Source organism: Micrasema longulum, unplaced genomic scaffold, assembly GCF_059751315.1.
Source record: "Micrasema longulum isolate JH-2025_06_02 unplaced genomic scaffold, ASM5975131v1 h1tg000662l, whole genome shotgun sequence".
Lineage (NCBI taxonomy): Eukaryota > Metazoa > Arthropoda > Insecta > Trichoptera > Brachycentridae > Micrasema > Micrasema longulum.
In genome coordinates this window covers 446,106-473,540 of record NW_028277858.1, presented here as the reverse complement: position 1 = coordinate 473,540, position 27,435 = coordinate 446,106, and the positions used below count along the sequence as shown (strand labels likewise).

Sequence of the window (27,435 nt, the reverse complement as noted above, 5' to 3'; positions counted from 1 at the left end):
AATGTTCTTAGAAAAAACTCTCTTCTTCATGCTCCGCCTTTTTCATCTAATTACAGATAAAATTCATATTTATGGCGAACTTTCACTAATTTCAATACAATTATTACGAAATCATTACACATATAGATATTTTTATAATAACTTTAAAAACGTGCGGCGTTTGCTTTCCGAGTAAAACATCTTTTTTCCAATCTTAGATTTAGTTGATTGCTTATTACCCATATAAAAAATCTCCTAAAACATGTCGAAATTTCATTACTAGAACAAGAAGACAAATAAGGTTTTTAAGTAATTATTACTTTTCTGAGTTCGCTAATCATCCTATTGAAAAGAATCACATGTTTGATAATACGAGTAATAATATATGAAGTATCTTACCTACGAGTGTTTGTAACAAAAGTCTGAAGTTTTATAATATTATAAAAAATTAGATTTTCAAAAAACTGCCAAAAAATCTTCCAATTTTAGGGTATTTTCACAAATCGGGAATAACGTTGAAAATATATTAAATATCACGAACGGATTTTTACTATTCTAATTGATGTGAAGTATATACAAATCAATGCATAAAAAACAAGTTTTTTAGTGATCATTTTCGGGTTTGAAAACGAATACATACAAAACAGTTCGATGTTGGCGTCACGTCACCCCGACGTCCACCTTTTCTTCCTGTAACAAATGATCGAGATACATTGCATTTAGTTCAACAATGCAGTGCCCTATGAACCATCGAGTGTGGATAAGGGTTTGATGTTGCTGACACAATACATAAAGTAATAACTTAAGGCGGCATAAGCCCCGTAAATGCCTTTTAATTTTTTTAACGGGAGTTGCATTATTTTTTACTTTGCTTGTAATGAACAAGGTTTATATTTACTTTAAAGGGTTAGACACATTTGTTTACTTCAGAAAAACTTTATTTAGTTGATATGTTTATAATATGTAAGGATTGGGTGGGATCCTTTTTGGAAGCTTCTCCGCATTTGCTTTAGTGGCGAGGAATCCACAGAAAACTCGTCAGGAGAAGGTGGAGTGTTGTCGTTCGTCAACGGACCTTCCTATCCACTTGACGAGTATTTGGCATTTGGTGTCCTGTTATCATTTCTTTATTGCTTTTCTTATATCTATCATATAAAACGTTACCTCTCTTGATAAGTCCGTGTGACGAATCACTGTATAAACATCGTGTTAATCCTCATTTAGACTTATGCATCGCGCCTCCAGTTGCATTCTCTGTAAAATAAAAAAGGAGCAATGCATCAGCAGATTGAAGAAATCTTGGGGAGTAACATCATCTCATTGTTGATTTCGGATATCTTGAATTTGTGCAGGTAGCTCATGAAACCATGTCCCTTCAGGATTTGTGTAAGTTCGTATTCTGCACGCTGCAGTTTCCTGAAATCAAAGGCATGGTAAGTAGATGAAAAAGTATTTTCGTTATCTGAATGCTTGGATTCCCATAGTCTTTCCTCTAAATTGTTTTTCATTTCTATTAAAACATCTTGGTAAATACTTTATGTTTACAATTCGGAAATTGAACCCAAGGATAAAAGGCGTATAAAAGATACATATTTATGGGGAACAAATGCATTACTGTAATTTTTATTCCAAAAGAAAAACCAAGTCTCAAAACTAAACTGACTTGTTTTTTAATTCTCGTAATCGCGTTTGCTGTCATCTTTTCGCTAAGCGAACATAATATCGAAGAAATACATGCAATTTACTTTTACAATGACGCATCTCAATGTAATTTAGGCTTCCTAAAATTGTCTGAAATTAAAAAAAAAATATAAATATATAATTACGAAAAAATATATATTTTTATAACGTAGTTCAGTATCGATGACTACGGCATTTTCAATCACTCATTTTCACAAACTTTGTGTTCAAATACACTCTTAAACGAGCGGAGGCGTACTAAAGAAAACCACTCGTTTTGGTCAGAGTGTGTTTATGAGAAATCGTTTTTGGTTTATCGTATTGATCTACTGGCAAAAATGTGTTACTCAAATAAGTGCTAGAGTTGTTCGTAAAATATTTATCTTTTAGTATATCCGAATACAGTTATGTTTGCGTAATAGTACCAGAACCCTGGAGCCCCTATTTTCAGGTAAAAATCCTGAAAAGGGTAATCGAGTGGGGATAAGTCGGCTCCGTAGTGAAATGTTTGGCGCATTTGCCTACTGTCCCATCAAATAAATAAAAAAATACAATCCACTCCATGTAATTTTCTCATGCCGAGTGGATTTTTACGGTCGTCTGAAATAGGTCATTATGAAATACAATTTTGTCCTAATGGCGCAATCAACCAGAAATCGGTATATAAGTACAATCAATCAGTGGTGTAAATAAACCCATTAAACGAATAATATTAATCAAAATCCCATGTTTTACAGCCATGTTATAAATGTTCATAGTAAAAAAATCTAATTAGTTTTATAAAAGTCATAAAGTATGACCCTCCAAAAGCTACGCCTGATATTTTATGTGCGATATTTTCCATACACAATTTCAAAATGTCATTCGCTTTATTTTTCTGAGCAATTTCGAGCCAGTTTATAGCGTAACTTCTTAATGATTCTATTAAAACGATAACTTTTTTTTGGCATTGTAGTTTATATATTTATTATAAGGTCTTTTATTACGCGTTCTTAATAATTAGGTGTCTATCAACGCGTCTTTCTAGCTATAAACGATCGTTTATAGGTGCTATATCAACGAGAACACCCATTAAATTATTCACCAAACATTCGAAATATTATATATATTTATCTGTAATTTTATAAAATAATTATTTCAATTGATGACAAGATGATATTTCAATTTTCTCAGTTAGCTAGATGAATGACGGTTTTCATCGCTCTCGAGACATCGTCTGATTGGAGAGATGTTTAATAAATTTCAACTATATGGATTGTAAAATTTATTTATTTGTGCTTTATTAAGTTAGTTCATAACATCTTAAGAACTAATATAAAATTTTAATAACATTACAATTTCTTTATTAAAATTTATGTTTGTGTTTGTAGGGGCAGGGGCCTTTAAGAATTATTAGATTGCCGGTAAAGTCTGTGACATTAAGAGGAAACGCGGTCTGACTTATCTTAACACAACGTCTTCTCGTATTTTCTCTCAAGATTTTGGCACTAGAGCAATGATTAATTTACTCATTATAGATATTTATTATTGGCTTGTCTCTATAGTTTTACTTTTTTGATTAATTGTTTCTTTTGGGAGCTAGAACCATCCAAAAACCCATAAAAGGGCCCAGTTTTATCTGTCGTCTTCTAACGTACATACAAATGTGATAAATAATTTTGAAAAACGGAAAAGGGTACCGACATAGATTCATTGTGATTCTTTTCTATAAAAAAAAGCAAAATCGGTTCTGTTTTGGGGTGCGGAAAATGGGACAACAAAACTTCGATTTTAGTTAGTCATAATCAGTCCGACGTGCAGTTGTCTTTGTCGCACAAAATCAGGGAGGCATCTGTGATAGTGACAGAAAAACTATGATTCATCTACCTATCTATCAAATTTCCTCTTAATGAGTTTTTTCTCAAGACTGATAATTCTGTGCTGTAGTCTTGGCCTGCTTTGGTGTCAAAATAACACCGCATTAAATTAAAACAGTAGAAAAAAAAGTAACAATAAAGGGAGATCGTGCACAAGGTTGTTAATATGTTTCTTTAAATATGTAGCACTTTAATTCTAAATATAATACCGCATGATAATCAAGTATTCATAATAGGGAAATATCACATACTGCGTATATCGATAAAAGTATATGAAATGAATTAATAATAATTAATTGTTTTTTCAAAATCAATATGGATATTATGGAGAAACGTTTTCATACATAAATGTAAAAAATAAATGTAATAAAAATACGTTGCTAGAAAAATGCGACGTGTTTGGCCTTGGTTGTTGTGACGTCAAGATTCGTGATATTGTTCTGAACAAAAATGGCCAGGAACAAATAAACAAGAATCGTAACATATTAGGGGCGTGGCCAATGGAATGACCGTTTTGCGGGAATTCAACATTACAAGTTCGAAAGTATTTTTTATGCTCCTAATACTTCGTAAAAAAATATTTTTGTACCGGACAGTATTTCATAGACCTTGCATAAAAAAAATCGTCAAATGAATCAATCTCTAGGGGGGTAGAGAAGATTCAGAATATCACCACAGGTTTCTAGCTCTATTTCACAGACAGAACTATATTCTTCATCCGTCTGGACACATAATTAATTTTCTGTATTTTTTTTTAAGTGAACTCTATAGCTAAAAACAGACGTTTATGATTACATGCTCATATATAATACATGTAAATGTAGTGTTTTTTTTTTTTTATTGAAAGCGAAATATATGTTTTTTTTCTATATTTTATTTTTTATGATTTTAGTCATTCTAAAAAAATATTTTAATGTACCAATATGTCTTCTTGCTCATACTGATCATCGTAGTTTCGGATGTGACAGGGTTTAAAGAACACCGTGTAGTTTATATATTGTATATATATATATATTTATCAATAGGCTTAGTTTGATAGTATATTAAAAAATAAATAAAAAACACTCAACTTCCTCAGTTTGGCTATATGTGGATAAATGAAAAAGATTCTAGTTGAAAAAGTTCGGTAAATAGAGATTAGGAAAGTCATGCACTAACTTTAGTATTTTGTTTTTCTGTCGTTGTAGTCTGTTTATGTTAAAAATTAATTGAAATGTGTTCCTACTATAGGTATATAGATATAAAAATATGCCATCTTTGGCTAATTGCGGAGACTATTTTTTTATTGATTAATTTAATGGAAAGCAACTAAAAGCTAAAATAGATTCTATGTACCTTAGTTGATGGGTCACTATTGTAAATATTGCCCCTTATGCGGGTCGCCCGATCGCACATATCGATGCGTCTAATTGCGGGGTATTTAAACAAAAGGGTGAATGCATTACAGCGCCGGTAATTTCATACATTCGGAATGTATTTAAATTTGTTGCGTGATAGTTGAAGCGAGACGCGGGTGCTGGTGTGTGCAGTTTGTTGCCGGCGACCATAGTGCAACGTCCCGAACATCGTGAACGCTTCAATGGCTGTCCAACGCTTCTCAAACTTTCCCAAACAATAAAACTATTCTGACCATTCATCATACTATTTTCCAATCCGCACCAAATGGTACATATGGCACTGCACAGGTACTCTAAATGCACCGTATATAAATTATTTCTTATTAGAAATAAAGATGATTTCAGATTCACGCTCAAGTGACATTTAAAAAAAGGCATGAATATAAATTAAACACTGATTTGAGACACCTAATTTTCGTTATTTTTTTTTTAAAACAAAAAATCGGACAATAATTTCGCTTGGTTAGGGCATTTTTAAACGTATTTGAAAAATCCTTAACGAGTCCGAACAATTGTCCGATTTTTTGTTTTAAATATTAAATAAATAAAATTAGTAGACTTAATTCAGAGTTGTTATTATTTATAATATTGAGTTATTTACAACTCGTTGAAAATGGCCCTCAAAATTAAATATTTGCGTAAATTATAAGAACGCAAATATTTCTTTAATTAAAAAAAAAAACACCATATATTTCAATGTTAATTATAATATTTATCATTTTCCAAATGCCTTACTAAAAATGTGAGAATCAAGTTGTGGAGTCATTTCAAGGACAATGGAATGTCGCAGTGTATAAATACTTTTTCAAACAAATATTTCATTTTAATCTTGTTAGGAATCAAACCAAAGATCTCTTGTATGACGGTCTGTAAGATTACTAGGTGGAATGATATCCACTAGATTTCATTATATCATTTTTCCATGATTTTTACTTGAGACTAGCCAAGACGAGTAAAATAAACACGTCTTGTTCTGGATTCCGGTTCTATTTTACACACACTGTATACTTCGTTCGCCTAGATGTGGGAATGAAAATATTTCACTTTGTTAAAAAATAAATAAATAAAATGATAACTAACACATCAGACCAAAACTTGCGACTCGGGGTTTTTATAAAAGCATGGCTTCAGAAGAAGGATATCAGTGTTCTGATACTGAACTATCCGGAGATTTGAGCCAGAGGTTCCATGACGTGATTTATTGAAATACCTTTTTACTGCGTATTTGTGATTGATTTGACATCTTTTTGTTTGTTTTCATGATAAATATTATACCGTTTTGTTTTATGGGAAAATTTAAATGAATTATACTGACCGATTGCGAAATAAAACTGTTCCTTTGTCAAGGCTTAGTTAGTTTATTTTACGACTTAGCAAAAAAAACAGTTGAATTCTGAATCCAGCCCGTGAAATTTTCACACAAACATAATTGATTTTTGAGTCAGGATGTATAATCACTTAATTATATCATGTGTTGTCATTTTTATCAAAAGTGTAATTATTTTTAATTGGGTGATTAGTGAATTCCCGACTCCCGTGTCCATGCAAAAATTCTTGGCTCGCATCGGTCACGGGAGCCGTGTCATGTCGATGCTTTCAGTGTTCCCAACTAAACATTCTACAGCATGTCTACAATTGCTGTTTTTTAGTCTTGTAACACTGTAAAAAATCTGTCAGTGTTAGTAAGTACTTGTCAAAGTTTGGACGTTTCGGGACATTTTGTTGAAACTCTCACGTAAAGGCATGTTCACACACTAGTGTAATCGGAATACGTTCATCAAACGACTTATTATATTTTGATGAAATATTGTTTACAGATGTAAATTATATACCTATATTATTATATACCGCTTCGTAGCGTAGTAGTTACCACGTCTCTTTCACTGTCAAATATTTTTTAAAAAAGAGCTATTTTCGATGCGAATATTTCGAATTATATATATTTTTTAAATATATATATCGTACATAATTTGACTTGTTTAGTTAAATGTTTGAGTTAAATCCGGCCAGATATTATGTAGAAAACCCGACACCTCTTGTAAGGAAACTTATCGCGCTAATTACTATGTCTAGCCTTATAAAAGTATTTGATGTATGAGAAAACGATAGCAACCAATTTTGTTTTTAAGAAGTACGGTTGTTTTATTTTTTTAATGAAGTTTTTTAATTTTTATGATTTCTTTTGGTTTAAAAGAATATTTAAGTAAGTTGAAATAAACAATCCAGAATACAATTAATTGTTATGATGGCGAAATTTCGGAATGATTTATTTAAATGAATTAAGTGACCCGCGCCATATTTAGAGAAACGCTCTAAAAATGCGAAGTTCTTTATTCAAGTTCACAAAGCTCAGTCCACACTATTAATAGTGTGTATTTCAACGGCTCTTAAAATAATGTTATCTAGCAAAACGGAATATTTTATTCACATCTTTCAACATACGAGCGACGATAAAAAGAGCGCTTTTCAAACAAGCCTCCGCGCTGAAAACGCGTTTGGTGTAATGGCGGCGACGATAGAAGGAGATAGAGACAAGATTGGTGGGTTGGAAAATTACTTGTTGGATAGAGACAGGATCATTCTCAGTCTTTCCATTCGACTGTCACATTTCTCCGACGCCTGAAGCGAGTAGCGTCGTCTGTTATGTTCGTTCCCGTTTGTGTCTGTGTTTTGCATTAGTTTTTAAAAAACTTTTGGCACAAACGGATTTACACGTTTTTCACAAGAATCGTTTATTTTACTTTCGTTAATCTCTCCGTTGAGTAAAAACTTGTAGTCTCAACTCCAAGTGTTGTTTTGAACGATAATTCAGTGAGTTCACTGCACAATCGTGATTTCTGTTGTGTTTTTGTGTACATTTTATATAAATATAGCGAAGATTCGCTGATTACAGAAAATTTTTGAGTTTTTCGCGAGCGAAGTAAACACTACTTGGCCGAGAGCACGCACCCATCAAAAAAAGTAAGAGCATTATTGTAATTTATATTTTTTAAAATAAGTTTGTGTAAAGTATGCAATATTAGTATTTATTATCTAAGAAACTATTGCATTACAACTTATATTCTGTATTCAAATCTTAGTAGTAATCATTCTTATTACACTTTTTAAAATTGAGTTTTCAATACCATGTTACCTAAAATGGAATTCACGTCCATAACGATTACGCGATTGTTGCGAATATTGTTCATTTGCACATCGTGTGTTCTAGTTACATTACCAGTTATTAGTTCGACATTTTGAAATCGTTGTATCGCGAAATATTTCAAATGGGCATTTCTCACACTGACCTAGTATTTCCTGTTTGAACAATACTCCGATCCTTACATAATTCTGATTATGGACATGTATTGTAAACCGACTCGCCGGGAATATAGATATATCGAGATCTGTTGATCTGTTGGTCTGTTGATCTGTTGATCTGTTGATCTGTTGATCTGTTGATCTGTTGATCTGTTGATCTGTTGATCTGTTCTCGTGATTCGAGGAAAACCCGGGATTGGTCCTGTATATAAATAAGTCTGGGAAATTCTCTTAGACGGTCATAGGTGCTCTACAAAACGCGATATACATAGTTAGGTATAAGTTTATTACAACTGGCCGGGATTTATTTGTAAGAAGGGAATATGGAAGTCCAGGCATTTACAGGTATTATGACCTTATTGGATAGTTAAAGGGGCCACTTTACACACTGTGTAACATTCACCATTCTAACTCTTGTTAAACATCCACATTTCCTCAACTCTTCCATCTGTCGATTTTTGTGAAATAAAAGAGCTGAATAATTATTTCAAAAGGGTTTGAGTTTTGTATGCGGGCTCCGCCATAAAGCATTACTAATTTATTACAATGTGACTATCAATCAATCAATGGGAAACTTTTTTACTGTTATTTTTCATCATAAGATACTGAATCGTCTTCTGCGTCTTTTATAGTGGTACTAATTGTAATCATTACAGATACGAGGCTACCTCAAATTATTATTGATGAGCGTAATCATTTTTTTATCGAGATTATATTACACGTTTGATACCGAATACGTTTATATTTATTAGGAATATACCCACGTATAAATATCTATATTTTCTAGATTACCATCAGTATTTGGTGGTATTTCTTGTATAATTAGAAATATATTTTACAGCACATAAAGTAAGAATAACGATATTTTGACATACATGCTTATATTACAAGAGGGGTAGAGTGATTTGAGAAGGAAATATGAAAGTGTAGGCATTTATAAGGCTCATGACCTGTCATTGACTGGTTTATCACCTTACACGCTGTGTGACATTAACTAATCTGCTTTCTGTTATAATGATCATTCTGATTTAACATGATTTTTTCTAATTGTGTGTTTTTTAAATTACTTATAACTAAAAATAGTAAAATGTAAATGATTTAACTTTTTATTTGTTTTGAGTCAAACAGAGAACGCTCAGAGTTAACCAATAATCGTAAAAAAATTAAAGGTAAAGATATTTTTAAAAAACTCATCATCATCGTTATGCCATGTCCGCTTCCTATTTGGAGCACATGGTGTCCACAAAGAGCCTCCAGGCATCTCGATAAAACACATATTCTGAAAACTCATTATTTTGCTATTTTGGACCCAGTGATGTGCCACGATTCGCATACGTAGATGAGGATAGAGCCTACCATACAAAGTAAAACTGATATTTTCATTATAGATGTAGTAAATTAAATCTATGTAAAATGTAAAGTAAATTTAATCTCAATGTGGCCGATCTGTTAAAAAAATGTTGAATGAAAAATATAAAATTATAGAGCAAACACAATTTTTGTTAAATGTTTATTTTATATTTAAGAAAATTGTACATAAGTTCGAGTTCAGTATTTTAGGAAAAAAGCGATGATTTGAATTTTCGTCAAAAATAATCTTAGGAAGCTGACTAAGTACATGATTTGTTCCAAAATGCATGAAAGCGGCTGCTTGTAGCTTAGTCAAACCTCCATAGGATAACCCTTTTGGAGTGCTGAGAGCCATCTCCCAGTACCAGGACTGTTCGAAATAAGAAAGCGGTCTGATAGCTAAGGAGATGAACTCCCGTTTCTATGACTGTTCCAAAATACATGAAAGCAGTATGATAGCTGAGATAAATAACTCTGCCTTCTATGGCGGGTGCACGACCTTTTGTAGGTAAATTTTGGTGAATATTGTCGTGGGGATGATTTCCTTCAGGCCTCCGCGGGGGATGAAGCGCGCAGGGTTAGCCGATCAGATCAGCTGCGATGTTAGAAGAGAAACGTTGTGGGGCCGAGAGCCATACACGGGCAAAAAAAAATCGTAGGTACCCTTTTCGACACGTTACAAAATGTGATTTTGGTATGCAAAAAAATACCAGTCGCAGTTGGAAAATTATTGATATTGTGGTCTTTTTTGTCCCAGGATTGAAGATCTCTGCACTCGGTAGTATCTACGCTTTACGGGTAGGTATGAGTATTACGCCGGAGCGTGTACGTAGTATTATTGTGTAGTATTATTATAATTATTGTCTTATTCAGATGTTGTGTGCAGTGCGCAGAGTGTTGTGTGTTGTGTTGTGTGGCCATCATACCGCTCCATGTTATGTCGGAATTCTGATTCCCGTTCCGGTCGGCATATTACGGCTCCTCTTTCTTTCCATTTACCATTTATTGCCGCAAGCCACACGAGGTTGCCTCCACATTTAAAAACGAATAAACAAATATCTAGTAGAAGGATAATTAGTGATTTGACGAGTTTAGGTGTATAAAAAATTTCATTGCTAGTTGGACATCCTCGATTTAATGGATCTTATATCTTAAGAGGAAACACGATCTGACTTTTCTTCATATTGGATTATGGCACTGGAGCAGTGTTTTTTTACACACTAAAGGTATTTACCATTGGCGTATGTCTATGGTACCCTTTTAATAAATGTTTTTTATGGGAGCTAGGACCATCCAAAAACCCATAAATGCGCCCCGGTTTTATCGGCTGTCTTCAGAAGTACGGTTTACAAATAGGGTAAGCGATTTTGAAAAATGAAAAAAGTACTAACACAGAAAATTCCATTTTAATAAAAAAAAATATTTAAAAAAATATCGATTCAGTGTTGGGATGCGGAAAACGGTAAAAAAATTTTTATTTTTTTTTATTTAAAGAAATATTAGCGCTCTTATAATTTACCCAAATATTTCAATTTTGGTGGCCATTTTCAACGAGTGGAAAATAACTGACTATTTCAATTTTTCGTAGGTGGAAGCGTAATCATTCTGATGTGCTGTTTTTTTTTCTCGCACAGTATCAGGGACACATTTGGAAGAGAAGCAGTTTTCAAAAATATAAAATAGTTTATTTATATTTATAAATAAATAAAAATGAATGTAAAACGAGCTCCCTCTCTAAACACGAGTTTTCACTATATTAGAGAGGTAAAAATATTATTTAAAATTTTTAATTTTTTATACCATTTTGTGAATATTTTTTTCAAGAAAAAAAAATATTCATCGAAATTGTCTAAACCGAACCCAAGAATGGTAGGCAAACGCGTCAACAACTAAACAACGAGGTGGACTTTTCTAATTGAGGATTTTAACCTGAGAGTAGCCATCGAGTCGAAAACACTTCTCCAAGGTTCTGGGCCTCGATTATGATGGGAAGATAAAATTTATCATCAATTATATCTACAAAGTAAAATTAAGTTTTCTATTTGGAAAATTTAATATGTTTACAATTTGTTTTCTAAATATGTTCAATTACTGGTTACCGACGAAGATACTTTGAATTTTTTTGCAAATATTCACACTTTCGTACATAAATATCGATATTTGTTTATGCCGTCTCAGTATAAACCGATGAAGACAGCCGTTAATGATCGCGGCCCTGGTTCTAAATCACCGACAGAACGCCTTAATTTTCATGGACATAGAAATTATTACTGCTGTAACGACTTCAAAAAATGTATAAACCCGCTGAATATATATAATATAAAAATATTTCGTGTTGCCGCTGTTACTATTACAATTTAAAAGAATTTTCATAAATATTCCATCAATAACTCGATCAAACTTACTTCGAGTGTTATATTACTCGTATGTAGCATCGAAACATCTGGTGAGCAAACCCGGATAACAAAATTTTAGCTTCTCTCCAGCGCGTACTTGAATATGCTTGAATTATATTCATTTTTATACACTCGCGCTTGTTTTTTTGCATAAAATATGAATTAAACCCTTTAATTGCCCGAGGTAGATACAAACGGAGCAGTAGGTAACTAAACTACTAACTATTATACTCGTTACAAGCTTGGAATGACTCGCTTGAGGCGTCTCGGATATTTACATAATAAGAATTTGATGAAGGTACGCGGGACCGCTTTATTACTTCACACGTAATGACCAAAATAGTAATATAATTACCTAATGGTTGACCACAAAACAGCGAGCCGATTGTGGTTCGTACTAAACACAATGTACCCACTTCTTTATTATTGAAAGTTCACGGCGTCGCTCTTTGGTTGAATGCGAATGGCAGGTAAGATAATCGACCTAGCATTGTACTCCGTACAAGTACACCGATGTTTTTCAACCTTTTTGAATACGCGACCCCTTTACGAGTAAAAATAAATCTGGCGACCCCGCAGAGTCGTAATTTTGTTATACTACGCATATACCAGTGATTTTAACGACGACATATTTTATTTTCTTTCTTTTGAGACCATATTATTATTAATCGAGAAATCAAGTGCAAGTGGGCGCAGTGGGCCGTCGATAGGGTCTTTTTAAGTTTTATATTATTTTATTTTTAAATAAGCAAAAAATTGTATGATTATTGATATTTTTTACGTATGACGTAAGATGAATTTTCTACAAAGGTTTAAATTATGCAAATTCTTAATTACCCGAAAACGAGACGTTTCGCCCCCTGTGGAACAAACATTTTAGCGCCAAACTTGTACCCAATGTTTATTAAAAGCGCAGTAGGCGATCATAACGCGTGACGTCAAAATGCCAACTGCGAGCCGATGTTTATGTGTTCATTTTTAAACCTGAAAATTATTTATGAAAACTTGTTGATAGTTATATCATTAAAATTGCAAAAATCTGCTCTAAATGTGTATTATATTTGAAATGTTATTCCTGCCTCGTGAAAATACCCTATTATCGTTTGACATTTTCTGGGTGAAGAAAAAAAATATCTAGTAGAAGAGGTAGGACCTAAAATGCTTGATTTTTACTTTTGTCTTTCTTGTGATCGCGACCCCCTAGCAAGGGGGTCGCGACCCACAGGTTGAATAACACCGGGGTACTCCATAGATGGCGACCGTCCATTCTCTCAACTTGATCCTCCCACTAATGACGATAATCCCATATTCGTGAGAAACATTTACTTTCCATAATTGCGTTTTTTAGTCTCTCCATTCATTCCATTGTCAATTACTGCTCAAGGAATTTTTAATTTGTTTTCAATGAGTTTTGGGTAATATATTTACAACGCGATGAAGTGTGGCGGATTCTATTTGAATAAATTACTTGGCGGTTCTGCCATGAATCTTCACATGGTTTATTGAATTGTGGGTGGAAGAATTGATCTATTCGCATTAATTTACAAAAAAATTACATAAATTTTAAATAAATGCATCTTTCTGTGTTTAAATTAGATAAGAAAAACTATTATTACATTTTCAAAGCATCTAATTTGGAGTTTAAAAAAATTAAATTAGTCGTTATGGCTAGATGTTACGTTTTCATAGTATTATTTTAACGCTTATTTAAAAGATAGAAAAATCTGTTGAGTACTGAAGTACATTTTAGAGTACAAATACTTAATAAAATGTTACACTAAGCAGCCATCGGGCTTTGATAAAATACGTATTTTAAAATACAATTTATTAATCTTATAAGTAATTAAGATATGTTATCTCCTTAGATAATTATTGAAAATATATATTTACATTTAAATTTTCATATGAGAGCAGATTTCTGTAAGTAGGTAGGTGTACCAATTATTTGTCAGGCAGAATTTGGAATTGAATAGCTTTATAATTGTGGTTGGTAAACAGATAAAACTTTTTATGGACTCTTGTATAATTAATTCAATATGCCAATTGATTAAAGTAATGAATGCATTATTTGAGTGATGCATCTATTTGATCGTCAATTAAGCAAATAAAACTAGCTCTTTTCAATTTAAGTATGTGACGATCACTGAAATGAAATTGGATATAAATAATACATGGAAAAAATGATTAAAGAAATTAATATTTTTTATATTTCAATAATTTGTATGAAATAGACTTTGTACTCAAGTATTGGAAAAGTGGTACCTAGGTACTGTAATACAACATTGGAGTACAGTACCTTGGTACTGTAATACAACATTTTTGATTTTCCTTTTAGATTTAATCTTCAAAGTAACACGATACTCCCAGGTCTCAGAGGTTTTGCCAACTTGAGTATGCTGATGACTTTGCAATAATTAATGAATCATTTATTATTGATACGCAGGCTGAACCGCTAACCGGTTCTTTCTAGTTGCAATAAAACAGGGCGGTTAAGAGCCATGTTATATAGTATCATCAAATGTAGTATCCTCAGATTTTTAACAATAGGGTATTTTCATAAACTGGGGATGTGATTTTTGTATTGTATGATGTATTTAGTATTTAAATAATATTTTTACGATTGCGAGCATTTTACTATAAAAATCTGAAACGAATGTTTTCATTTATAATTTCTTATTTAAATTTATATACTGAGATACTCCGACGCTGGCGGCTTGTGGCTTTTTTTTGTTTTTTATGGTTAAATTTCGTCTTTTCCTTTGCTTTTTTTTGTTTTCATTTATAAAAATCTATAGCATTATGACTGACTTTGGTTTTTTACAAGGAAAATCCGATAACTTGCCCAAAATAGATATAATCATGATGGGTATTTTTTTCTCATCCAATAAAAACTTTTTAAGTTCTGAGTATAGAAATGTAAAGGCCGCAAGGTAAGGAAATATATAATGTTTGCTTCCAGAATGTATTCATTTAAATAGTTGTATTATTTGCATGTACTATAAATGTATTGTTTTGCGTACATTTAATGCAAAAGGGAAGTAACGTGACTTTGACACAACATAATCCATAAAATACCATTTCTTGTAAACATCTCTGTTGCTCGAGTGCGTGTTAATGCTTTTTTTTATTAAATGTGATTTACTTATTAATATATCAGCTAGAGAAAATTACGGAGACAATGCCATAGGTTACATTCAAGTAAAACGGACGGGTGATATTTGAATGGTAAAAAGTCGAGTCACCCCAGAACATAAAGTTAGAACCAAAGCGTACTCGGTGACGTTGATTTGCGATGAAGTCTAGGAAATAATGTATTCCTGCAAGTGTGAAGACTGTCCAGCATCCCAAGGTCAGTTGCCATTTTGTAAATGCAATAAATTTCACAAATAAATAAGGTAGGTTTTTATACAGCAATTTTTTAGTAATTTTATTTTTTATTTATTTAGAAAACCAACAGTTCTACAAATTAAATTTAGTAACATAAGTACAGAAATATAATACAAATATAAACAATAATGTTCAAAGAATAAACTATTTAAGTATTGTAGTACCTGTCAAGCTTTATAAGTGCTAATTTCAGTACCTACTGTTAGTAAATTTTTATTGTCTACATCATTAAATTTAGTATTTTGAACTGAACAAGACCTACGGAAAAAAGTATAGTGGTTTGTTTTTTTTTAACATCTCGTTTCATAACGTTCAAATGCGTTCAATCATTTTTTCATTAGGTACTAGGAATGGCCAAAAAAGCTTTATTTGGCATCTTCACCGTAGTGTTTGTGCACATCGGAACTAAACAGTACTTGTATCTTATAACTAAAGACATTTTATGCGCGTTAATTTGTTAAAACAGTGTAAAACAACCGATTACAACAAAAACAACACGTAGGCTATACAAATTCGTATGGATTTGTTTGAACGGCCAGTCAAATTCGTAACGCGTGACGTCACAAGCCCATACGGCATCCGAATGGTCGTTTTGGCGCCAATTCAAAGTATACGTTTTTAAACCGCTCTGAAAAATTAACGCGTGGACATAAAAAAATAAAAACCATACAGTTACCATCGTAATTTTTTTTTCTATTTTTTTGAAGAAAAAAAAAGCGTGAAAATACCCTATTAGGAATGTTTACAAAATAGTACCAATACAAACTATATTCAAATTTAAAAGAGGGACGAAGGGTGTATGGATAAGGTCAAAACGTTCTCCCCACCCCTCGGATCCCTTTAATGTCTCTGTTTTTTATTTATTCAATTATGAAATATATACAAAATTAACAAACAACGGATTAAACAAAAATTGAAAACAAAACAGGTTTACATAAATAATTATTAAAATAAATAAAAAATATAATTTCATAATTAATACTTAATTATTCTTAGTTAAGTTTTTATTATTTCTTTGTTGGAGCGCATTTTCCTACGTCTTTTTTTTCAAAACTCAATTTGATGATAAAATACATAGAAACTAATGTTTTTTTTCATATCTCCTCTAATAATTGAGAGAAAATGTTAAAAACATTGAAAAAACCGGCTTAGTGAAAATCTAAAGAGTTTGATTAGTACTTGGTTTCATATGTGCGTTTAGTTTACATATACAAAACGATTTATCAGAAGAAAATTGTTTTATTGTTTTGTTTCACTGAATCCATATTTTTTTGACGTTTTCGAAAAACCAGGTGTTCTTAATATAGTTTTAAGCAATTGGATCTAAATTTATATAATATAATGTATCTTAATTTACAATAATGTATTTTATAATTGCTTCTGTACACCTAAACGGTCTTGAGGCCTAAAATAACGTCTTTAACGAGTTAGTAAATAATTTATTATTCTAAAAAATTTCGGTCAATGCTTTGGCGCCTACCCACAAACTTTACCTTCTTTCTTTTAATAAATTAATTTTCTTTCACAGTATAGAAGGCGTAGGTTGAAATCAGTTTAAGGTTAAATGCGATAATTAATAACTAGTACCGAAATCGGATACAAAAAACGTTTTTTTAGGTGCACGGCGAAGTTTTTAAAAAATGTATGAATAAGTTAATAAAAATGATTTGTTTTGCACCGTCACAGGTTTATGTGACCACGTGTTTGCAATAACTAATAAATTTTAGCGTTATGTTGTTGTGGCAACCATGGGGCGATCATGATTGCAACTTTTATAAACTACTAAAACTTACTAACACGTCATTTTCTCTGGGAAATTACAGAATGCCAAGATTGCTTAGGATTTACAATGAAATGTCCAAGGACAGCTTGGTTAATGTATTCCTACAGCAAAGAAAGTTATACAAAAGATAAATAATTAGCTCACTTTTCGAAAGCTAAAACTTACCGACACGTCAATGTCTTGTCTCTCCGAGATAATATTTTTTTCTTTGTCTATTTTGTTGTTATATTATGTAGTTTAAAATATGTATCTTAATGTTGTTTTGAAAATACTTTATATATCTGAAATAAATGAACTGTCTACAAACCAATCCATATTATAAAAGCATCAAAAATAAAATAATTACCCGCATCAGATTTCCGGGTTTTTGGGGTACCTAAGTTTTTCGACGTGTAGCCTGTTTGGGATAAAAATCATAATCGTACGGGATTCAACTTTAAATATCATGTCAAACAAAAATAAACTGTTTGTTTTTCCTTTAAATTAATTCGACCATGTCAAATGATGTCGTAGAATGCCTGCAAGTCAGCGCCAGCGGTTCATACAATAAATGGATTTCTTTGCTTCTTGTCAGTTTTGTTTCACCATTCAGATTTTCGTTTTGATTATTCGCCGACCAGAACTCGTGGCGTGCGTCGCGGGTGGTGTAATTTCAAAGCTTCCGTGAAAAATGATAATTCGATACGCAAAAATAAATATAAAAATGTTGGCTTAGCTTGATAGTCTATAAACAAATAATAGAAAAAACCACTGAACTCCCTCATTGTCAAACTAGGGTTGTTTTTTTTTTTTATTTTATAAAAGGCGATCAAACTAAGACAAAACAAAAATTCAAAAATTGGATACCAAATTATCAGCACAACGATTTTTTAAATTTTGTAATTTTGAAATGACTCCTCGAGTGATGTCACAAGTCGCAAGTCCTCTTCGGTGAGTTCTGCTGATTGGTGAATTGGCTTCCCATATACCGGAAATCACATCGCAACACTCTATCATTGGTTGATTCGGAAGAAATAGTGACGTCGTTTAAAGTAGTTCGTTATTATTAAAATCGTTTTTTTGCACATTTTTAAGAATCTTCGCTGCACGATTAATGCTCTAATCTCTAATCTTTACCGCACGTAAGAAAACATTTTTATATCTAATTTCAATAGTTTGCACTGAACTTCCTTATTGTAAATAATACCAAGTTTTTGACAGTAAAAAAATACCAACATATTCAGTAATTATTAAAAAAATTATGTATAGTTAAATTTTATTTTATGTAAAATAAATTTCAGACATTGATGGAGTAATCCCGAGCCACCTTTATGACTACCACTAAACATAGAATCTCAGAAACAAGAAAACATTTTTGTGTATAAGAAACTTGTTACAATTAGCATCACGTTCTAATATTGGCTTCGCTTTTCAAAGTTAATTAGCTTGAATCTGGGACTATTGACGCCGAATCAATTTGATTAAGAAATTTTATTTTCATCAAGACGTTACTAAGTCTGTCCTCTATTCCACTATTTATTTCGCTTTCCGATTTTCACGCATATTTTGGCTATCTATTTATATATAAAAAGGTTATTGGCCAATGTACAATTATTTGACTTTCTTTTACAAAGATGTTTTCCTACGAAATTAAAGAAAATTATTCCTTATTGTTTAATAGCGTGGTAAGTGATTGAAACGAAGTTAACTGAATATGAGATCGTAAGAATTAAATGCTTTGTGTGATTTTTATCTTTGTAGATATGTGCGTGATTTTATCTAAACGAACTATAACATTTAAGTTTGTAAGTGAAAATTTTTTATGTAAGTTCATTGTAATTAAGTTCAAACTATATTTGAGAGGTAAAGAATAGTATCTTTTACAACTTTACTGAAATTAGTATCTGTAGTAGGGGAAAAATAAATATAATTCAACAAATAAAATTCATTTGAAGCATACTAACGTAGGTATAAAAAAAATTCAAGAATAATATTTTTTTTACAAATCTTTAATCATAGTTTACGGACGAAGATATTTAATAAATAAATTTTTATGTTCAATTTTTTTTATGTTATAGACAAACTTTTGACTCATGTATAACTATTTATACAAAATATGCTAGATAAAAGTGGTTTCTACGGCCGCGAAAGCGTTTGGAATATCACCCCTGTAGGCAGGCCTATTTCACTTGTATCGTGCCAATTCACCCGGCCCACAGTGATCAATTTATCGGAGCCAGTTCCCCTTAAATTCAGAAATATGATAATTTTATACGCTAGAAAAGGTTCGCAGATAACCAGTGCATCATGCATATGTTGAACTAATTATGTATACTATATATCATGCGGATAGAGCGATAGAGATATGCTGATGATACCACACTTATTGCATCGTCAGAGATTGAAATGATAGAACTAATTGACCGAATAGATGCTGCTAGTTCAGATCTGGGACTCTCAATGAATATGAGCAAAACTAAGCTTATGATCATTGATCGAGCTAATAAAGTAGCGCCATTATCCTTACTGCGCAACTTAGAAAGAGTCAACAATTTCATTTATCTAGGTTCTCTCATCAGCGATGGCGGTGGGTGTGAAGATGAAATACGGCGACGTGTTGGTGTTGCCAAAAGTGCTATGAGTCGGCTGGTGAAGATCTGGAAGAATCGCAGTATAACCCATTGACACCAAAAAGAGACTGGTGAAGGCCTCGGTTTTCTCACTGTTCATGTACGGTATGGAGTGTTGGACACTGAGGGTATCTGAAAAGAAAACAATCGAAGCTTTCGAAATTTGGTGTTGGCGGTGAATGCTGCGGATTTCGTGGACGGCCAGACGTACGAATGCATCCATTCTCCAGGAACTGGACATAGGGGAAATACTAATATCCACGTGCGAGAAAACAATCCTGCAGTTCTTTGGGCATATTTCCAGGGGAAACTCTGATAGTTCGGAGAAAACTATTCTCCTGGGAAGTGTCGAAGCGACAAGGTCGCGTGGACGTCAACCGACAAGATGGAGCGGCACAGTCACTGAGTTATCAGAATCATCACTGACGAATGCCTATAGAAGAGCACAAGACCGTTCCAGATGGGGGGAGATTGTCCACAGACGGGCCGTGCCTGGAGTCAGGCGTAATCACCATCCTCAGGCATGAGATACGGATTGAAGAGAGAGGGCGTGATAATACCTCAAAGTACGAGTTTGTAGACGACACATTCAAAGCTCGCGGCTACCGTTTCGATACAGAAATGACTTTTTAGCTCTTTTAGTCAATTTAAAAAATAAAAAAACGGTCGTTGTTAGACCATTCTATAAGGCATTTATTTAGGTCAAATTTAATTACACATTTTTTAAAATTATTCATGTAGCGGAGTAAATAAGCATCGTTACAAAATATTCATAAAAAATAATAAATCTAAGATATTTACATGGAGCTACAAAACTCGCTGAAAATGATTGAACCATCAAATTATACTTAAAAACCATAAACACTTTATTTTTCAAATAATCAACTAATACGTCGATCCGCGTCCTGCGTCACAGTGATTTATTTTACATTTACAGGAACCGCGTGGAATTGTACAAAATTTGAAAAGAAAATATCAAACCTCGTCGCAATGGAAATACAAAGATATTTTTATAATTAAATTTTAGCAAGGCAGGGAGACATATTTTATGACAGTAAAAAAAAGTATCTCTCAATAGTATAATTAATATGTTTGAAAATGAAATATTAAGAAGATGGAAGCAATACAAATACAAATTGGCTTCGTTTTGATAAATATAATTTAATGGTTTAAATTTATTTCAACAGAGAGGGAAAAATTTTTGAGAAGGGAATATGGAAGTCTAGGCATTTACAGGGCTTATGACCTGTCATTGGCTGGTTTAAGTGGCCACTTTACACACTGTGTAACATTCACCATTCTGCCCAAGTTTGAACATCCACATTTCCTCAACTCTTCCATCTGTTGACTTTTGTGAAGTAAAAGAGCTGAAACCTTTATCACGTGGGTGAGATTCATCCGGCTGAACCAAATCACCTACTACCAAAATGTATCCGACAGCCCTCAATATCGTGGGGGGTCGGCGCGGCTTCGTCTTCCTGGTTCCTCGCAATCGGCCCACCCGGCGTAAACGGGAGGCCTGGGAACCCGGCACGCGGCGATGAAAGCACCGAAAGCTAGGTCAACCTCAGTAGTCCTGAAAAGGACTTTCCACCCGGTCCAAGTGGTAAAAAGAGGCGAGCGCAGTCGGAGCGATCAAGGCGGCGGCCACAGCAAGGAGCGAAGACCGAGCGGGAGGCGGCGGCGGACTCGGGAGCACAGCACAGAAATAAAACACTCGTGTCGGAGGACAGCAGAATCAGACAGTTGAATTACTACCTGGTAAAAGAAGAAGTATAAAAATTGAAAAATTGTTTTCAGGCGTTGCCTAGTAGGTGATTTGGTTCAGCCGGATGAATCTCACCCACGTGATAAAGGTTTCAGCTCTTTTACTTCACAAAAGTCAACAGATGGAAGAGTTGAGGAAATGTGGATGTTCAAACTTGGGCAGAATGGTGAATGTTACACAGTGTGTAAAGTGGCCACTTAAACCAGCCAATGACAGGTCATAAGCCCTGTAAATGCCTAGACTTCCATATTCCCTTCTCAAAAATTTTTCCCTCTCTGTTGAAATAAATTTAAATATGAACAACTCCCTAGGGAGGAAATCCAGCCAGTCTGCAAGCATTTGGACATAATCAAACATTGTTGAATTACTACCTGGTAAAAGAAGAAGTATAAAAATTGAAAAATTGTTTTCAGGCGTTGCCTAGTAGGTGATTTGGTTCAGCCGGATGAATCTCACCCACGTGATAAAGGTTTCAGCTCTTTTACTTCACAAAAGTCAACAGATGGAAGAGTTGAGGAAATGTGGATGTTCAAACTTGGGCAGAATGGTGAATGTTACACAGTGTGTAAAGTGGCCACTTAAACCAGCCAATGACAGGTCATAAGCCCTGTAAATGCCTAGACTTCCATATTCCCTTCTCAAAAATTTTTCCCTCTCTGTTGAAATAAATTTAAATATGAACAACTCCCTAGGGAGGAAATCCAGCCAGTCTGCAAGCATTTGGACATAATCAAACATTGTTGAATTACTACCTGGTAAAAGAAGAAGTATAAAAATTGAAAAATTGTTTTCAGGCGTTGCCTAGTAGGTGATTTGGTTCAGCCGGATGAATCTCACCCACGTGATAAAGGTTTCAGCTCTTTTACTTCACAAAAGTCAACAGATGGAAGAGTTGAGGAAATGTGGATGTTCAAACTTGGGCAGAATGGTGAATGTTACACAGTGTGTAAAGTGGCCACTTAAACCAGCCAATGACAGGTCATAAGCCCTGTAAATGCCTAGACTTCCATATTCCCTTCTCAAAAATTTTTCCCTCTCTGTTGAAATAAATTTAAATATGAACAACTCCCTAGGGAGGAAATCCAGCCAGTCTGCAAACATTTGGACATAATCAAACATTGTTGATAATTTAATGGCTTCAAAAACCATGGGAAATTCCAACAAAATGATCAGCCATAAATATGTACAAAAATGTGTATATTTGTTTGAAAATTAAAAACATCTTCGTCGTTAACGTGTAGTTTATCATGTTTAAAAAAAACATGTATGCGTGTTCTTTTTTTCATACAGAAAACTTTATTTTAATTGATAGATAAAATTGTAATACGAGCCCCGATTTGTATATCTCCCCTACAGTAAAACCGCATGTGCGAGATATCAAATTTCGAGTAGTTTTTTATTTTCATCCCGTACCTTCATATTACGCGAAATTAAAAAAAATACGCGTTTTAAGTTGGCGATATATGTATAATTTCAGGGACTCGGAAGTTTAAATGACCTTATCATCGCCAGCGTATTTTTACATCTGAGTAACATTGAATTTTTAAAAATATGTAAATACGTACGTACGAAATTATCCAGTATACAATGCTACCATTATTGCAAATTTTTAAACAGTTTAGAAATGGTCGCATCGTTATGTGTGCATGTATGCAGTAATAAGTAATTAGATATTTTATAGTAAGAAAAAAAAATTGAATAATAAAAACGTCAGTTGTTAACTCTAAATATTTTTTTATTTACACGAAACTTGAGATTTATTTACCCTCCTAACTTACCCAAATGAAAAATTGGGGAGTTTATTTTTTCCATTAGTGGTATCCTTGTACGTACGTCTCTATTTTTTATATTTCTGTTGGTAATCGGCATTACGACGAAAAGTTCGTTCTTTAGTTTGGCAGCCGGCGTCTGACTGGTTTATTTGTTTTGAAGAGTCCCTGTATTATATTTAGGCTATATTTTAAACGAATATTGTTTATTAATAATATTAGTTTCATGAACTTTGTCGAATTATTATCAGCTTGAGTTCCAGTTTTCAATAATAATAAAAGTCAAACGATGTTCTATAAAAATAATTCAAACATGTTTCTATCCATAGGGATTCATTAAGGACTCAAGCGGTTAAAAAAGTTATTACTTAATGAAATACTTGAAATTACTTGTCATTACAAAAACTGATCTCAGAGATCCAGGTTCTCCAAAACAGAGCTTTGAGGAGTATTTTCGGTCTGCCTTGGGATACACATGTAAAAGATATATACAGGCAAACCAAAATACTTCCCTTTAAAGTCATACCTATGCATGATATCACCAGCACCATACTAAACATTTTAAATTTCTCAGCTCTTACAAATTTAAAACACCCCCTTAATAACGAGATACATAGCCACAATACGCGTAGCTCAAGAAATCTACATATACCGAAATTTAATTCAACGAAGTTTGGAAAAAAGTCTTTGGAGAATATCTCTCGAACTCTCTATAACAAGCTACCAAGTAAAATTAAAGAAAACAAAATTCGTAAAGTGCAAAGCGTGGCCCTTAAGAATTTCTTCCTAAACCTTTTTATAGAAAACAAATATAAAGGTTATTTTTGACTGGATATTAATTTGATGTTTTACTGTTTCTATTTATAAGAAATTGTGTTTGTTTTCCTTCTTTTTGATTGCTTGCTTTTTAATGGTTTGTTTTATTTAAGGTTTCTCTATATCTGATGTTTAATGCTTTTTAGCTAGGATGTATGTTTTTTTTATTTTATAATTGCATATTTGTAGGATAAAATAGTATTTTTCTTGTTTGTTCTTCATACTATGTACTTTTTGGTTAGGATGTATATTGTATATTTTATAATTGTATATTGTAGTATAAATTTATTAGTCTATCATATTATGTATTTTGTTATAATTGTTATACATTAAACTGGTCCATTTCTGGTTGATCTTTAAATGATGTACTTTTTTTATAATTGTTAGATTTTTCTTTCAAGGTAAGATGTTTGTTTGTAGTTAGGATGTATATTTTTAATTGTATAATTGTTACACTTTAAACTGGTATATCTCTATTGAAATTAATCTGATCTGGTTGATCTTCAAATTTCTATTTGTATGAACTGGTTTAAGATTAGCCAGAAATGCGATGTCTCTTGTAACTCTTTATATCATGTACTTTATAAAATTGTTATATTTTCCTCAGTCCCGGAATGAGATCTAATAACTCCTGGGAGTATAATGTATATGCATTGTATGATTATATTAAATAAAAAAAAAAAATAAAAAAATAAAAAATTATAAAATATTAAGTCTTGTTTTGAAAAGGAAGATTTTTCAATTATTTTTTTTTTTTGTATAAAAACGGTATATACCACACGCTTGGAGAGAAGTAATGTTTTAACAAATCTTAAAGTATTTCATCGTTCTATTTGCACTTGTCTAATCTGCAAATTAACTTACAGGTTATATCCCTTTAAATAGAGCTCACTTTTTATTTCGTATATTTTTTCCAGTTTTTTTTGTTGCTAGGTGTATACCAATAAATCTTGACGTACGAAGACCACTTTTTCAATGTTTACAGATGGAAGCTTTGATGGTTGAAATAAGCAAAAAGTATTGTCTTGTTAAATCAAGGAACTACTGTAATGGATTTATTTGCTGATATAATAAACATTATAAAGGAGGCGAAATATTCGTCAACCGATTATATACCTGTAGATTTGCAAAAGTGCATTGATTAGAACTCACTATTATGAAAATTTACATTAGGTACAATAAATATATTATTCCTATGTAAGCGAGACGAACAAATATTCCGTTGGGGTTTATATAGAGTTTAAAAAAATAACTGTTATAATACGATATTCAACGTAAGTAAATATCGTATGCTATTTTTTTTTCATTATTCCTTATCGATACCTTATGGTGCATAGAGCACTGCTTTTAGACACCAACCGCAGCGTATCTTGATATGTTTTGTCACATTAATGAGGCAGTTAAGTGTTACGGGAAATTGGATAAAAAAATATTTTATTCACGCGGTAAAAAATTGTGTCTTTAAAATTGTAAGATTCTTAAAAATGCATAAGGAAAATTATAAAAATGTTTTTTTTTAAAACGAACTACTTTGGACTACGTCACGAGTTATTTAGAATCAACCAATTAATTACAGCGTTGTCATGTGTTGTGAATGATTTCGGGGCTCTACTTTTAAATGTCAGCAGGACTCACCGACGCAAACTTATGACGTCACGTGCGGATTTATTTCAAAACCGGGTTGTGATCCTGTGACAAGCTGTGGTTCAAACCCCGTTCTACCACAACTTGATTCCCATTTTATAATAGTGAGTTATTTAAAACTCTTTGAAAATTACACCAAAAATTAAAACATTTGTGTAAATCATAAGAACGCAAGTATTTTAACAGGAAAAAATAAAAAATCATACTAATACGATAGATAAGAATAAAAGAAAATATTTGGCCAAGTTTGACATTTTAAAAAGTATTTTTTTAAATAAAAAAACACTTAACTTCATTAGATGCGTGAAATTCTGCGAGATTTCAGTTTTGTAATTGATATTTTTACTCGACATTTTTTTTTTGAGTCGTTTAACTTTTACTTCTACGCATCAATTTTACATACCTACGCTAAAAAAAATATAGAGTAATTGTTTCCGTAGACTTTCTTAATGTTAAAGAATGTTCATCTTCAGAAAACTATTTTTCGAAAATGGATACGTAATTATTTATTATCTGCCTAGTTACTGACCGTATTTAATTACTAATTACGTATAATAATGGACCATTGAAAACATTATTTCCATATATTTTGACTAGTGTTTTGAAATGGGGCTGTGTCCATCTTTCATTTCTTTAAACCTCTTTGTCCCCTGAAAGATAATATTTTTACTAGCGATAATTAGTGCTTTGACCAGTCTGTCGCATTATCTTAAGTGTTATTCTCAGAGGCGGCCATTGTAATTATCCGAAAGACATTCAGACAAAAGCTTTGAGTGAGTGAATCCGAGCTATATGATTCACCTTTATAAGTCTAATGAACTCAATAATAATTTCCGAAGTTTACCTGCAATTAGTTGTATTGCAAGGTACAAATAATATAAAGTAAGCCAGATAATAGCTTTCCTATTACGAATCGTTATTTCAAAATCTCTACTGGTACTAATTGAGTTATTCTTCTCGGTTTTTGCTGAAATTTAGATGTTGCGTCATCATGCAGATAAAATTGATATAAAATTTTGAGCACATAGCTAAAAATAGACTGACCGACAAAAGTTTGAAAACTATTTTTTATTATTATTTATTCAACAACAATATTTTGAATTTGTCCAAATTTTTGTCAACAAGGACTGAATTCAACTACTTAGGGAGCTGTTTAAATTAACATTTAACAACAGAGATGAAGAACACAGTGTGTAAAGTGGCCATTTAAACCAGCTATTGACATGTCATAAGCCCTGTAGATGCCTAGACTTCTATATTACCTTCTCTTCAATGTTCTTGAGCTCTGTTGTAATATGTTAATATAAATAGCTCCCCAGGGAGTTGAATCCAGTCCTTGTCTACAAAAATTTGGACAAACTCGAACTATTGTTTATGAATCCACCTAGTCCATAAAGAAGTACAGAAATTGAAAAATTAGGATTTTCAGGCGTTGCCTAGTATGTAGGTGAAATATTTCAATTACACGAATCTCACCCGCATAAATAAAGGTTTCAGCTAACTTCACAAACAACAACATGTGAAATAATTGAACATATTTAGAGGTTCAAATATGGGCAGAATGGTGAATGTTACACAGTGTGTAAAGTGGCCACTTAAACCAGCCATTGACAGGTTATAACCCCTGTAGATGCCTAGACTTCTACATTACCTTCTCTTCAATGTTTTTCATCTCTGTTGTAATATGTCAATATTATTTAT

The 27,435-nt window shown here is 32.6% G+C and overlaps 1 protein-coding gene across 5 annotated transcripts in view; it reads left to right on the top strand.

The window, feature by feature from the left end:
• LOC148279850 (protein phosphatase 1 regulatory subunit 14B) overlaps nt 1-27,435 on the top strand; it is a 94,275-nt gene that overhangs the window by 7,095 nt on the left and 59,745 nt on the right. Inside the window, exons 1-2 of one of the 5 annotated variants that reach the window (XM_088229305.1) lie at nt 7,491-7,873; nt 10,320-10,360. The exons of 1 other annotated variant lie outside the window; for it this stretch is intronic. The gene's annotated coding sequence lies outside the window, so the exon portion shown is untranslated. Of the gene's footprint in view, nt 1-7,474; nt 7,874-10,319; nt 10,361-10,446; nt 10,789-27,435 lie in introns of those variants that run through there. 3 more of the 5 variants (XM_088229304.1, XM_088229303.1, XM_088229307.1) reach the window with 3 other exon arrangements.